Below are 10,683 nucleotides of genomic sequence, written 5' to 3' on the forward strand. Positions count from 1 at the left end.
AGACAAACTCAATATAATATCTGTTATTGACTGCAAAAGCTGCTATTTTTCTGGTAATTATCTTGGTTCGTGCCACAAGTCTGAATTTAAATGCATAATTCAGATTCTTTTGAAGTTATACGAGTCTTAGCCATTTCATTCCTCTGAATTATGCTTGACAAATTTAGATCCTATTTAACATTTCTAATTATTATTATTTTTTTTACATTTAAGGAAATTGTCAAGCTATTCCATAAATACATAATTTTGCAGTAAGAATTTACTCACGGAAACATATTGTCATCTTCCCATATGCAGAAATTGTGAGTCAGCTCCATTCCCTGGTAGATTATTTCTTCATTTGCCTCATGATTTGAGGGACTTTCAGATTCATTCTGTTTATATTTTGAAAGTAGTTCAAATTCACTTTTTAACTACAAAGTGTAGAAAGGACGTTTTCCTATGAAAGACAGCTACAGTTCCCATTTTCACACTAGCATTTACTGGCTCAGCCTCTTAGTAAAATATGAAATGTCACAGGATTGGAAATAAAATTAATCAGGAATGATAATTATGAAAACACCGTAGAAAGAAGAGCTTTGATAACTAATAGTATAGTCAGCGACTGAGAAAACAATGAAAATCAATGTTAATTAATGTTGATAAATTGCCCTTTCAATGCATATCTGGAGTTGCACTTCTTTGTACAACTGTTTTCTTGTTAAAAAGAAAAGAAAGAAGGAAAAATATTACCTAAATTTGGATACAGAATAATATTATTAATTCAAGGAATGGCTATTTTTTTTTGTTTTGTTTTTGCTTTGTGAAAACCAGAAATGTAGCCATGTAAATGCTGCAAACAGCAGCCAGTCCATGAGGTGAACCACATGTGGATAAGAACTGAATTTCAAAGTAATCTTGAATTTGAAATGTAAGTTAGAAAGATGTAGAAATGTTCAAACATTTCCGCAAATAAGTAAGATAGACAACATGATGAGAAATGAAGGGATGGTCAGCTTAGACTAGGACAAAGCACAAGACTTTGTAAAAATCTGAGTGTTAGTACATAATATATATATGTGCTACTATAAAATATATTGTATAAATAATATGTATTGGCCAATTATAAGTTAGTTAGAAATCTTTATTTTTTTATATTAAAACACATTTAGAGGAGACTTTTAAGACAGTGTTTACTTTGCATTTGACATTGGCATGTGATTGTAATTGTAAATGCTTACATATCAATGAGTTTTATTCTCTCGACTAATAAAAGGTTAAGCAATGTAAAGGGAAATGGGGTCAGAGTTCCTGGCAATTTTTCGCAGCTGATTTCTGCAAATGAGTCACTGAGGAATTTACCCTGGAAGCATAGGAAATGCCACAGACTATACAAATCTAAGACTCCGGCATTGTACCGCCTGCCCGCTGAAGTGAACATAACCACCGTATGGGATACATTAAGGAAATAAAACATCTGCGGGTGTAGTTTCTTCCCATGCTCTAGGCATTTTAAGTGTGTTTTATATGCTGAATCATGAGAGTTTATAGCCCTCATACATTTTAATACTATCTAACATATTTTAATGCTATCAAACTCTCGCTTTTTTAATATTGATATAAAAGCACAGTCTTTTTTTTAGTCATGTTTAGCTCTTGTCTCAAACACATTTTTCAGAAACAAGTGTACAGGTTAATTATACATCAAGACCAAAAATTCTTTTATTGTTCTTATTGCTCAATTTCTCCCCTGTCTTGTATTAGGAAAGAAAAGTAAATAAAGACAAGAATTTTATCTGGTGACATATATTATATCATATATATATCATATATATATGAGAGTATATCATTGTGTCTTCATTCTCTCCTAACATGGAAGCATCGAATTGCCTTTGCTGCCTTCCATTGCTCTGTTTCCCTTTCTGTTGTATCCTTTCAAATCCTGATAACAAGAATACCAAATTCATTATGCAAGAGATGCTGACGGAAACATCTCATCTTAAAGTGTTTCAGAATAACACAGAAAATACTAGAATATGGTTTATTTTTATTCTGAATAATGTTGTTCGGAGAATATGAATTTCACCTTATGTCTTGGCCAACAAAACTAATTCCTGGGATTCTTCTCAGGACCGGGTTGATGTACAATTGTCCACTAGAGAGCAGGCTGAGACCAACAAACCCATTCTGTTCCTGTCATAAACTGACTTTGAACCCAGGTGTCTTAATGTAAATCGTTAGTACATTAAAGCACTGCACCTTCTAGCTTCAGCTGTGAGTATATATACTGCTATCAAACTTGATGGATATAGCTTGTGAAGCTTAGCGACCTAAGGTGGTGATAATAAAGTATTCTGGAACCTGGATAACATTTTATTCTGTCACTATGGTTTTCTTGCTCTGGTGACATCAACTAATTTGTACTGCTTTACAGGGAATTTCTGTACCTGGCTTTTTAGCCAGAGTCTTGGCTTCCTTATGCTGCTTTTACTCTTTTCTGTCAGACTGAATTTCTTGCAGAAAGAAAATATTGCTCTATATTGATTCCATTGTGCTAGCTAATTTCAGGCTCTTGTCCTGCAGATCCATCTGAAGCGCTGTTCAAAATCTTGAAGGATTTTCTAATGCAAAACCCACAAATAAAATAAAGCACACAATATTACCCAAAGAGAACCCTCTGTTCTCTAATCCTTTAAAAAACTGTTAGAAGTCAAATTATCAGGCTCTTTGCAAGGCGTACGCAAATGAGTAAACAGTTTTCCAAAAGCTCCTAAAATTCTTAGGTTTTTGGCCTATATTTTTATTTTGTTGGTGTAAAATATTCATATTCTACCAAGATGGGGCAGATGTATCAGTGGAGAGATTCAAAGTTCTTCTTGATACTGTCCCTATAGAACTCAATGGATTTTTGTAGAAGTAATAAGAAATCTATTAGTTTACTTCCATGTAGATGAAGAATATCACATTCCAACCCCTTTGCTTCCTCTGTTTTGAGAGAACAAGATACATCTATTATTTTAATTTCTTTTTCTCCCCAGGCTGCTGTGAAGTCCGGCCTCAAAAGACAATTATTCTTCAGTACTTTGAGCTCTAGGAGTACTCTCTTGTATTCTGAAAAATAAGAATTGAAAATATCTAACTAATGGCGTCTTCCCCTTCCACAAGCTATAGCCCATCCACCTCTGAATTCATTAATGATTCCTTCCTCAGTGTTGCCATCCTACTCTTTGCCTGCTTCACAACCATCTGTTTTTAGATAGTACAAAGCTGCTGTGGGTCCATGCTGGAATTCCTCATTTACCATATACTGTTCTTGCTGTGTGAGTCAATGCCTTCCTAATGTGAATATGGTTTTATTTATAATGATTTTAAAGGCACAGTATTTTTTCAAAAATATTTGAATACAGCCTGAAAGGTAAAAGATTGTGTTAGTAGAGGCAAATACCTGCATTGGGTTATTTCAGCCTGAACAAATCATGTTTGTCTGATACAGACACCTAAAAGCAGAATCTCATAATGGGAAAATGCCAGAAAATCTTGAGAAGGAATCACACTGCCAACTCTGCCTATGAAATAAATTATGTTTACTAATGATTATATTTCCCCTTGTATCTATACAGGGAGCCCAGAGTTCCTGTTCTTTGGAGCTGAGATGTCGAATGCATTTCCTGACAGCTCCAGCTCACTTTTCATTATTGATAAGTTAAAACAATGTGGCTGTTAGCTGTTCTGTAATTTGTCCAATGAGCTTAGGAAACAGCTGCAGCTTGAGGAGGAAGACATGAAAAGAACTCACGTATAATATGATAGCGGCATCTGAGCTCCCTCTGCCTTGCTGCCAAGCTGACGGTTGTCACAAAATGAAGGCTCTCTGCCTTCTGCTTTGCAGCTTACTTTGCTGCTACGGCCTAGGAATGGAGCAGTTATGACTGAAGATGGGAAGTGCTTCTGGTGCTAATGGGTATTTTAGGAAATGGGAATATTGGCAAACGTGGAAGGCAAATAGGTCAAAGGGATCTCACTGATCTCACTGTGTTAAGTGGGGGACAGAGTAAAAACAGGGTGATTACAACAGTTCTTTTTTTTTAGTTAATTTGCTGCCCATGGTGGTTATCTAAGAATTCTGAAATACTTGCCTGTTTTGGTTTTTTCTTTTTTTTTATTCTAATCCACAAGATAGCTGACAGGGTAACTTGTCTCTTATTACAGAAAAGATTTAGCATGTTTACTTAAAACTATTCATGCTAAAACCCATATGAATATGTAAGAAAACGATTCTGTATAGCAGCATTTACATGAGGATTGAAGTATTACCACACAGTAATAATGAAATCTAAAGATACAGCTAAGATAAATGACAGGAAATTATACATAAAAATAGGAGAATTCTCCATAGAATAAATCTAAAGCTTATCATAAACAAAGAAAAAATAAAAGGAACAGGAAGAAAAGTAGAGAGAAAAAGCACTGAGGTAAGAGGAGATAAGCATAAAAAGAATTTGTATCAAGGAGAAAAAAAATTAAAAAGACTATAAAGGGCAAACCATTTCCCATGTTCAAGATTATCTGTCTGTAACAGCTGAGTAAAGGCTTCTTTCTTCTGAATGTCTGCTGTAGTGAGTACAACTCATGTTATTGTCCAGTTAGTGTTATTACAAACTGATGCGCTGTCAGAGATTTTGGCACTTAGGCAAATGTTGTGGAATTAACGTAAAAAGCCAACGAGCGTGACAGGAAAATCATGGTAAAGTGAAAAGTATGGAAGTTGAAAATAACCTTCTTAGATATCAAAAATAGCCTTGAAAATTAAGAGGAAGCTAACAGAAGAAATAGAAGGTTGTTAAGAATGTAGGCAGGTGCTAAGTACAGAAGCAGAATGCCAAGAAAATGAAATGTGATATTAAAAGCAAAAAATGAATTTCTCACTTCCAATTAGGGAATAATGGTGACTATGACCTGTGTGGGTGGGCACAGACGGTCATTTATCTTTTGGACGAAAACACAAGAGTTGCCAAAAGTCTTGCCATCTGAGGCTTTGTCTCAATTTACTTTCTTAAGGATGACTTGGCAAGATTATCTAGGATTTATTCTTGAAAGAGATATGAGAATAGATCACATACAGTATTGTCTGTTTCTCTAGCACTTGTCTCTGCCCTGTCAATTGTACTGAATTGCATAAAACAGAGAATTTGGCTTGCAAGGGCAGGTATGAATGGAACAAGGAACTTAAAGAAGTAGAGGTCTGGTTAGAGGTACAGATAAAAACATTTTAGGAAAAAAAGAAAAGAGAAAACATCATCAAATAACATACAGAAATACTAAATCTAGCTGGAGAATATACTGCTATCAAAGTAATGATGAAGGGATCAAGACAACGAAAAGATACTATTTGCCTATATTAGAAAGGTCAGCGTGAATAAAACAAGCAGACAGACATAATAAGGAAGAATGCTACATTTTAAAAAATTTTAGGTGAGATGAAAAATAGCTGTAATGTTAAAAACAGAATTGAAGACTGTTTTATTATAAGAAGACTTTTATTATATGCTCATTTGTGATTCTAGTGCGAATAAATGCAAATAAAGGATCTCAAAGAAGACTCTTAGCTGCTATCATGAGAGTTAGAAGCTGGATTTAGGGAGTTGGTAAATTGCAGAAAATTTGAATCTAGAAGACATAGAATGTGATATTCAAAATAGTGTAAGACTTGAACTGGAAGAAAAAAAACTTGAATCTGGCACTCCATCTTAGGTAAGGTAATACACAAGCCAGCAGGTCTGACATTTCCATTAGGCCTTAGGAATCATCAAAATACCTTAGCATTGGATGGATTCTGTCAGAGATGCTCATCATGCACAGTCTTATTGACTACAATAAGAGGTTTTTTTGGCATTCAGTGTTTACAAATCCGTACAGATGTAAGCATCTAAACACAAGACTTTGATGTTCCAAATTTTGGCACCTGAGTTTGCGAATAGTGATTTGCAATGGACTTTCACCTGCTCCAAAATTATCATGATACCATCCTCATCCTACTTGGTTTTGACCAATAGCCGCTATTAAGCTGCTATTAGTTGTTATTTTTAAGTAATTCCAACATTATTTATAGTGCAATTTTATATACTGAATTTAAAACTCCTGTAGCAATTCTGAAATGCTTATGCAGTCCATACAAAATGATACGTTGTACAAATCCAGCAGGTTTTTGTAGTCTATTCATGGTCTGCTTTCCTAACAGGCTGCTGCTGCTTACCCAGCTTAGGTCTTCCAGCAAGGGGGTTGCATTGATAGGAGTTTGTTCACAGAACAAAGGCTTATACTGCAAAAATGTCAATTGATCAGAAGGTCATAAATTCATAATCTTGATTAAATTAACAGTAGAAATTGAGAATTTCAGCATATATGAGTGGCTGCACTGGGATTGAATAGCTTCTTAGTGTCTAAGCAAGTACAGAAGGAAAAGTTTAACCCAAGCAGAAATTCCTATTTGGAAAAATATTTGGATAATTAGATTTTCCTAAAAATGAATCCTCTTCTCTAACTGTGAAGTGTCAGTTAGCAGAGTTAGCAGAGTTAGCAGAGCTTCTCTGAAAGACGGATAAGAAACAGACGCTAAGAAACAAGCGGATATAGAGACATATTGTCATTTTTATTTATTTGTCTTTCTCTCCAAATCTAGCAATTAGTTCCTGAAACATTCATTCTGTTAGAGAAAAACAACAACAAGTCATTAGCAATTTCTTTTTACTTTTCTCTTAAGTTTTGAGAGTGATTTCAGGGCTGTCTAGCAAAGTGTATACTGCATATCCTGGCCAATGTCAGATGTTACTCTCTGAATAAACTTACGTGTATACTACATTTGGGGAGAGATCTTGATTGCCAACAAAGTTAAGAGTCTGTTTGAAAGCAGCAAAAATATGGGGAAGAGGTCTGAAACATTGGATTTTTTCAAACTCAACTTAGTTTTCTTTTATCAAAATTGACAAAAGGTAGAATATAAATATTTCATAAACAGTAAGCTAAAAATATTAACATCCTGACAGATGGTTACATATTCAGTATGTCTTTCAAATTTGTGTTGCTTCTCATTAAGAAGAGCATCCAAAATATTTGTAATCAGCTCAGATTGTTTATTGACACCTGCACAACAAGTTCATGATCCTCCATGCTTGGGACTTTTATCTAAGAAAGGAGAGACAAAGCAAAAAAACCCTATAAAAGAACACTTGAGGTACTCCATGCTTATTACATACTGCTTTTGGGGGATAGAGGAGAAATGCTTAAGGACAGGGCTAAATTGTCAGATACAAGTTAGAAGAAATTCAGCTTATTTGAGTGCATGCCTTTCTTACCAGGGACTTTGAGTTAAGAGTGTTCCAGTTCTGTCACAAAGATACGAATGGTCCCGAGACAGATGAAGAATATAAATAAGCTTCTAGATCAAAGCATAAGACAAAGATAGTGAAGATGAGGATTCAGACAGCAGCTCCAGAGGACTGCAAGGTAGGTGGACAGCAGACAAGTCTTATATTGAACATACCAGGCTGTGGGACTTTGCTCCATATCTGTAGGAAATCAAGCTAACTGCCCTCACTGCAAGCCGATGTCTATACCACAGTGTCCTGGTCTAGATTTCATCTAATTCAGGAATACTTTCCTTAGATACCTGTAGTCATATAACCTACTTCTGATATGTGCATGAAGAAAGAGGCTGTCATGTCAGGTACCACCTCCATGGCACATTGTCAGAACAGGAGTGACAACCTGGACATAACCGCAGCTTTCAGTATACAAAACAAAACCAAACGAACACAGACAAAGAATCAAACGGAAGAAAAACAACATGTAGTTAGAATTCCAGAAAATGTGTCATTTAGCAATACCGTAGGAGTCTATTGACTGAAAATTCAATTCAATCAAAAAATTTTCCTTCTCAGGCCATGAGTCGCTGCTGTGTTATTAAAAATTCTGAATGTTGTTGATCTGGTTGCTTTATTGAGGAAGAACAAGATGAAAGCAAGAGTCAATAACCCCTGAAAAATGAGAAAAATGTACATTTGTGGACTTAACAGATTGAGATAAGGGTAGGTTCAAATTATTAAGAAAACTTACTTGCTAAAATTACAAACACATTTAACTTTTGAATTTAAAAAATAATACAATTGTAATATAATTTAATATGAAGTTGAAACTTAAACAAAACGAAACCTTCATCACTTAATAGTAAAAGCAGTTATTCTGTAGTCTGTATTTGTTACTTCTCTGCCAGGAATGGAAGAGAAGAGAGCAAGAATCTTTGGTTTCTTTTTGTGAAATAGGGGTTCTATTACTTTGAATCTGGTTATGGCTGTTTTATAAATATTAGCTGGAAAATGTGATAAACTCCTCATCAGTTTTCACAGAGTAGAAAATCCTTCATTCTCTGTATATGATCAGCATATAAGCACTGTTTTTGAAAGGTTAGTAGTTGTTACAGTTTGTCCTCAGAATCTTAATTATGTAAAGTAATAAATTTAGCATGAGTAATTGTACCACTATTAATTTTAATTCATATTTCAAGAGTGCAGAAATATATACAGATAGTAGCAAACTTTTTGAACTGCATTATGCTAAATTTTTCTCCAGATTAATTAAATGAGTGCTCTTTAACTCTCTTCGTGATCAACCATAATCAGGCCTTTCATTTCACCTTCAGGCTCATGTTTTCCTGACTGATGGTACTTTCATTAAATTTCATTTCTTCTCCTTGCATTTAAATTGTTCCTTTTCATGAACATTTGTTGTCCATATGAAATTGTGATCATAGAACTCTTACAAACTGAAATAACTATGTGTCTTCTCACTCTGAGGGCTGAAAATGTTAGCTGCTTATGCCAACTTTTCTTGTGACAACTAAATAGAACTATCTGTGAAATTAGGCAATATTTTCCTACTTCATGGTTTGTCAGTTATTTTTAAAACAAAACAAAACAATACAGCAAACTAAAGGACGTGGGTGTCCTAGTGGACAACAGGATGGCTGTGAGTCAACAGTGTGCCCTTGAGGCCAAGGCTAATGGTATCCTGGAGTGTACTGAAAAGATCATGGCCAGAGCTTTATTCTGCTCTGTTCTGCTGAGTCCACATCTGGAGTACTGTGTCTGGTTCTGTGTTCCCCAGTTCAAGAATGTCAGGGAACTGCTGGAGAGAGCCCAGGGGAGGACCAGAGGGATGATGAGAAACTGCCCTGGGGCATCTCAGGTGTGAGGAAAGTCTGAGAGACCTGGGGTGTTTAGCCTGAGGGGGGTATAAACAGTGCATTTAATATATTTATAAACATACTATATGTGTGTTTTTATCACTGTTTACAAATATATAAAGTGCAGGAGTCAAGTCAATGGGGGCAAACTCTTTTCAGTGGTGCCCAGCAAGAGAACGTGAGGCAGCGGGCACAAACTGGAACACAAATAGTTCCATATGGACATAAGGAAGAACTTATTTACAGTGATGGTGAGAGAGCACTGGATCAGGCTGCCCAGAGAGGCTGTGGAGTCTCCTTCTCTGGAGATATTCAAGACCCATCTGATGCCTACCTGTGCAAAATACCTATTGCAGGGAGCCTGGCTTAGCATGGGGTTGCACTCAGTGACTTCTGTAGATCCCTTCTAACCCCTATAATTCTGAGACTCTATGAAATATGAAAGCAATAGCAACGTGTACTTCTGTTTTTATTACCATTGTCTGTGTCTTTTGGGATGGCTTTAACCATAGTTGTGAGCACGGTTGGGGTCCTTTAGATGGTCACTTTTGCAGTTTGCTATGCGTATGGCCAGTATGGGGGAACATAAAGACTACCACGAACTCAAACTTTCAGATACTTTGATATGTTAATACTGAACTTTAATAGATAGCATTTACGTCAGGACCTTGAGCTCAAGAAAAGATGTGTGCTTGTGCAGACCGTTAGAAGTAACATCGTCTAGAACACAACACCGAGGACTACCATAGCACTAAAGTGACTGTGAACTACCTCGAGGTCTGTAGAAATACAGGAGTGGGTCGGCTCAGCGAGATCGGTGCTGAGGTCCTGCAGCACCCCTGTATAAAGACAACCGCAACTGCAGCCAAGCGAATGTTTGGGGCCCTTCTCCCGCACAGCCCGGCCGCGGACACCCGCCCCCGGGGCGCGGCGCGACATGGCGCCGGAGCTCCCCGCCTCCCTCCCGCCTCTTTCTCCACCCCCTCCCGCTTTGGCGCCAAACGGCGAAGGAGAGCGGCGGGATGAGCGGCCATCAGCCCGGCCACGTTAATGGGTACGCTCCTCCGCCTCCTGCCCTGCGCCGGCCTTCGTGGACCGCGCTGAGCGAGCAAGGGCACGACGGGACGGAGAGGCCGCGGGTTCGGGGGGTCCACGGGTGCTGCCGTTTCCAAGCTCTCTCTGCGGCTCCCTTCGCCGCCACCATGCTAGTGGACCGGGGGTGAAACGCGTGTACTGCTCAGCTGGGGCTCAGCAGCTCGGCGGGGGGAAGCGTGATGTGCCTCAGGGAGCGGTACGCACATCTGGCACAGCAGTTACAGGCAAAACGGTGAGGCATAAGGAAGCTAATGCAAGAAGTCAGCAGGAGCGTGTGACCCGTTTGGCTTTTGGGGAACAAGGCCGTAGGTGCTAAGGGTGCTTTTTTAAGAAAGAAATACACGCGTGGCCTTTTACCCTAATATCTGTGA

General features: G+C 37.5%; 1 long non-coding RNA gene across 3 annotated transcripts in view; it reads left to right on the forward strand.

Moving 5' to 3' along the window:
* LOC104910641 overlaps positions 1 to 8,122 on the forward strand; it is a 31,965-nt gene extending 23,843 nt beyond the window's left edge. Inside the window, exons 4-5 of one of the 3 annotated variants that reach the window (XR_002114194.2) lie at positions 7,335 to 7,482; positions 7,917 to 8,088. This is a non-coding gene — a long non-coding RNA (uncharacterized LOC104910641). The other 2 variants (XR_002114191.2, XR_002114192.2) reach the window with 2 other exon arrangements.
* Positions 8,123 to 10,683: the final 2,561 nt, after the last annotated feature.

The sequence above is a fragment of the Meleagris gallopavo genome, chromosome 4 (assembly GCF_000146605.3).
Source record: "Meleagris gallopavo isolate NT-WF06-2002-E0010 breed Aviagen turkey brand Nicholas breeding stock chromosome 4, Turkey_5.1, whole genome shotgun sequence".
Taxonomy (NCBI): Eukaryota; Metazoa; Chordata; class Aves; order Galliformes; family Phasianidae; genus Meleagris; species Meleagris gallopavo.